Genomic DNA, 5,747 nt, shown 5'->3' with positions numbered 1-5,747 from the left:
TTTTCGATCGTATTAAGCCTTCAAGTGCTCAATCTTCAGTCTTTCAAAGATTGAGTATGGCCACGGTAGGAGAAGAAGACCAATGTCCAACAACTACTTCTACTCGAACTTCAGCCTTCAAAAGGCTAAGTATATCCACATCAAAGAAAGATCGACCTTCAAAATCTTCTTTTGATCGTCTCAAGATAACAAACGATCAACATAAAGGAAGGATGAAACTCTTGAAGGCGACGTCATTCCATGAAGAAAACAACAACGAAAAGATTTACAATCGTGTCCCTTCACGCATGAAGAGGAAATTTTCTGTTGACATAAGTACAGAAGGTTCCTTGATAGTGAAGCCAAAACTCATCATATTGACGAATTCTACAAATGAAGAGGGTGATCAAAACCATGATGAAATAAGAGCTTCTGAAGTTTAAATGAAGAAGCTCCTCATCGCAAGAGCCTAAACTGCATGATGCTCGTGGCTTGCATGGGCTTAAAACATGAACGGCCCAAAAAAAAAAATCTTTGTACGAACTATGTTACGACTTGATCCCTGTCATTATAAAAGGTATGTAGGAAACTTAGAGAAATTTAAGTTTAGTCGCGCATAAAAAAAAAAAAATTCTTTTTGAACTACATTATGATTTGATCCCTAACATTATGAAGGGTATGTAGGCAGCTTGAAAGAAATTTCAAGTTCGGTCCAGTTAAAAAAAAAAAAATTGAACTACGTCATGATTTGATCCTTTTCTTTAAGGGTACGAAGGCAACTTAAAGAAATTTAAGTTTAGTCCATTAGAAAAGGTACCACAACCATCTAAGTATAATACTACAAGATTGATGTTGATCATTCCCGTTAAAGAATGACACTTCAGATTGAAGATGTTCATCCCTATTGGGGGCAACACAATGGATTGAAGATGTTCAATCTTTGTAAGGAGCTAGCACAATAAATAAAAGGCACAAATTTGGAATGCGCTTCATTTCCTCTTTAAAATCAAACTTGGATGGTTCTTCATCTTCAAGTTCAGAGGCTTCATCGAATGCTTAAGTCTGGAGGCTTTTTAATGCCATCTTCATGCTCAAAGTCGTGAAGTCGAGCTCAATGTGAAGATTCATCGATGCTTCATCAAACTCAAGTGCAGAGGATTCGCTGATGCTTCAGGCTCAAATACGGAGGGTTCACCGATTCTTCAAGCTCAAGTGTAGAGGATTCACTGATGCTTCGTCAAACTCAAATGCGGAGGATTTGCCGATGCTTTGTTAAACTCAAATGCGAAGGTCTCGTCGATGCTTCTCCATTTTCAAGTTCAGAGGCTCCATCGATGCTACTCCATCTTCAAGTTCAAGATTGGCGTGCATGACCCCACTTCCATCTTCAAGTTCAAGATTGACGTGCATGGCCCCACTTCCATCTTCAAGTTCAAGATTGGTGTGCATGACTCTGTGTTGACTATGTAACACTAACACTGGGATGTATGATGTTCTATGCTCGAAATGATGCGATACTACTTCTAGATGTGCATTGATTATGTATGTTCACGTAGTATGCCATGCGTTGTCACAAGTTTCCTTACGATGGAACCAAGTGTAATTCCACTGCAAGTTTCTCAGTGTGATCCGAGGTCGAACATAGGGACTGTTTTAGGGTTATTGTGGTATGTTCATGATGATACAAGATATAGGCTTCATATTACAAAGTGTTGGGGTCAAGGCCGGCTGTGAAAGTTGTGCAAAGAATGTGGAATGCGGTGGCAAGTCTTATGAATAGAATAGAAAGAGAAAGATAAATAATATAAACAGCGCAAGTTCTTAATTGCGTTGAAGCTACAAATATTGTTCCGCTCTTCTCTTGGCGTACAGCTTTTGGTGATCGGCCGCGCTCCTACATGTCTGTGGTGAAATAGAGACTAACGTAATGAATGTAAGATTACTTCCATGTCTGGAAGTACTACTCGCTTTAGTTAATGCATTCTTCTAACCTTATCTCGATAGATCAGAATGGCATCTTCACTTCTGCTCTCACAGGTGAAGATACCGTCTAGCATGTCTTAGCTAAATGCATTTTATATCTTTAACATAGATTAAGTACTTGGTTAATTCATATTGCTTATCAGGGAATTAAGAAGACATCATGATGAAAGTGATTAATGGATGAACGAAAATAGATAGAGAATGGGATATGGAAACTATCGAAACATTTAATATGTCTATTAACGTTTGATACATGGTGTGTGAATGAAAAGATAAAGAACAGTGAAATACAATGATGAAAGAGATAGAATAGATACAAACAAGTGCCAATGTCTTGGCACAGATTCGATGGAGATCTGCTTGCCAGATAGGATGGATTTGATGGTAGAAAGAGCTTCCCTCTCAGGCTTGCTCCACCGGTAGCAGAGGTCTATGCACAGAGCTTCCGATCGGGTGTTTGGTAGGTTAGATATGAGATTTACCTCTCGGTCTTATCTCGTCTTCTTCCCGGATTTCTTCACTTAAGCACTCAGCTCAGCCTTTTCTCTCAACGATTTTGCAACACTTAGCCCCGTATCAAGTAGCATAAGTTTTCTCTGAAATCTATGGGGTATTTATAAGACCAGGTCTTTGACTCCAGCCGTGTAATCCCCACTGATTGTTATGGTAATTTCGAAGATGAAGGGATATTATTCCTTCTGTTATGCAATCAGACCGTCAATTCTGCACAACTGTTAGTTGTACACGTGTCTCAATCCTCCACTTTTGCGTTGCTCAGTTGTATCTTTTGATCGTGAGTTTGCATGTGGTGTTGTTTTTATTACCACATGCGATTGAAATACAACTCTGGATCGACTGTCGCATTGCGCCATCATTGTGGTAATTGTCTCTTCATTGTTGATTGACAGGCACAATATGACAGAGATGTGTTGATCAGTTACTCGTGAGCCTTAAGCGCAAGTGGTGACTTGGTTTCCTGCAAAGCAGAGTAAAATTCGGCTTGTCTTCCATCTTTATAGTGTTAGTGGGTGTAATTGCAATCATTTATACTTATTGTGATTCTAGGCTAATTTTCATACAATCGGCGCATATTCACTAACTTTTGGCCACAATATCTAGATAAGGTGGCATAAATAACTTGTATTTCTACAAGTTATCATACCCCAAATTTAGATATATGCTTGTTCTCAAGCATATCTTCTACTTAGGCAATCATGCTCAATTCCTTCTCCTATATTTTTGCGACGATTGGTTGCTCCGAATATTACACTTAGGCACATTACTTGACATCGCAATTTCCTTCTATCCTTGCTAATTCTTAACAAGCCCTACTTTATTATTCTATCTAACAAAATTCTGCTCAAAGATGCTGTTCTAGTTTTCAAAATAGAATGTTTATCTCTTCTTTGTCAAAACAACTTGATGTATCTATATGCGGTGAGCAAAACTTTGCGTCATTTATTTAATTAGAGATTGTTGATCATGGTTACACTCTTCGTTTTTGCTTGTCCCCACGGGTGTCATGCGAATATCTAACTACGGTTGTGTGCCAATTTCAACTTTAACTCATGATTTTCAGAGGAGTTATCTCTTGCATTCTTTTATTATTTTTTTCATATATATATATATATATATATATTGTTTTTATACTGCGTTGTTCTTGAAAATCCACCTTCGTTTTGGCTTGCTCCTATGGGTGTCATACAGACATCCAACTACGAGCAGGTTCTTTTCACAACTAAACTCTTATCAGGTTGGGAACAGTTTTGAGGTTTTCCTTTGCACTGACATTGGAGTTTTGCATGAATTTTTTATTCTTATTATTGTTTTTTTTGGAAAATGGACACATTTTCTTAAATATTGCATATTCCTGATCTCATCTGCTCAAACCTTCCTCACCCCCAAATTTAAAGATGAGCAAGATCCTCATTGCGTTGTTTGGATAGATTAGACAAACACTTAGAAGAAAATTTCAAAAAGAAGGTTTGAGCAGAACTTTGAAAGATAAAAGATAAAGTACTGCTAAACTAAGAATTAACTAAGTGTTAGTCAGAATTTAGCAAGTATAGGAAATGTTTCTAAGTATAAACATATAATACATCATAGCAATGCAATGAAGATCGCAAAAATAAACGATTAAGAATGTCACAAAAATTATCAAAGGAAGATAAAGAAAAAGGCACAGGCACAAAGTGGAGTGAATATGTACTCTGATTGTATTGAATATTAACAAAGTATACAAATAAAGTACAAATGAATGCAATACAAAATTTTCTATTGCCTGTACAAGAGTCAAAGAATTTGATTATCTTACAAAGAATAAATGAATTGAATACAAAATAAAGAATGGCTGTATACAAATAATAATATTGGAAGAAAGTGTAAACATTTAGGTTGAGGAGCAGGGGGATCCAACGAAGGATGTTGAGGCGGTGCAACAGGAGCGTCATCAAACAGTAAGTGCTGCCTTAGATGCGGAGGCACCATCGGACCATGCAGATAGGCAGTAAGAAAGTTGAAATACTCTTGATTGCGCTCCACTATCTGTCTTTGGTACAGAAAGATCCTATGCATATTACGCTGCGTATTGATGAGCGCCTCTCTTGACGTTGCAACACTGCGTTGAATCTCATTGTTGCGCTCCATTGTTACCTAAAATTGTTGGTTGAAGAAATGATGCTGTTGCGAGATAAGCTCTTACTGTTGAGAGAAGAGGGTTCTCATTTCAGCTAACTCAGCAGCCATGAAGGTGAAGGATGGTTGTGCCTGCGGTATCTTGCCAGCATCGTTTTGGGGTTGGGCAGATGTGCCTTCATCCAAATCGTGTGGGTCATCAACATGCAGAAGTGGGATGGTGGGTTGTGATGATGAAGTTGATGGTGAAGTGGGGGTTGCTGGATGAACAACAGGAGAGTTAGGGACAAGAAGAGGGTTTTTAAAATGCTCGTGTAAAGGAGAAGAGGGTTGCACTGGCGAGCTCGGAGGGCTTGGAGGTCGAATAATTAAGGGAAGAGGGTCCATAGGTTCCAGATCTTGCGTAGGTGAATCCTGGACCTTCTATTTTCCCTTATCTTCTCTTCGCTGTCTTTTGGGCCTTGGTACTTGAGGCGCATTCAAATTGATCGAAGGCCTCTTTGCTGTCAGCTCAGGGCAGTGTGGAGAATCTTTGAGGAGCGTCCTCAAGATTTTTATGTTGATGAGGCCGTGGACTTTTGTCATAGGTTCTTTATCAACGCCTACACCCATAGATAGGCATAGACTTGAAACGATCCACGGGAAGAAGTATTGCCCCCGAACATGCCCCACTAATGCTCTGATCTGCCTCGCGATTAACTGCCCAACGTCGATAGGAATGCCGCGGGCTATGTAGTATGCGCCCATGAGTCGATCCCTTGATATAGTTTTGTCATGCGTCTTGGGATCAGCCGCTTCTTGATCAAATAGACCCAGAGCCTTCCTTCCGGTAGCAAGGACTTTGACTCCAAGGTACGAATGCCTTTGAGCGAGACCGACCACTTCGTGCCCGGTTGCGTTAGTATCCTCAACGCGTCCTCCATCTGCTCTTCTGTGGGATCATCAATAATCTTGTTCCCTGATGCATCAGGGTTGTCCTTCAATTGATAAATTTCGTTGATGTCCTTTATGTCGAAGGATATTGTCTCTCCCTTAAAGGTCACCGCATCCTTATTTCCATGTAAGCGCCTGCGGTAAAAGCTTCGTACTACCTGAGGCACTATGATGGATGGGCACTGGCAGAATGTGTCCCACCCATGCTCCACAATTAT

Source organism: Benincasa hispida, chromosome 9, assembly GCF_027475165.1.
Source record: "Benincasa hispida cultivar pf3 chromosome 9, pf3_genome.v1.1, whole genome shotgun sequence".
Lineage (NCBI taxonomy): Eukaryota > Viridiplantae > Streptophyta > Magnoliopsida > Cucurbitales > Cucurbitaceae > Benincasa > Benincasa hispida.
This window is presented reverse-complemented; position numbering follows the sequence as displayed.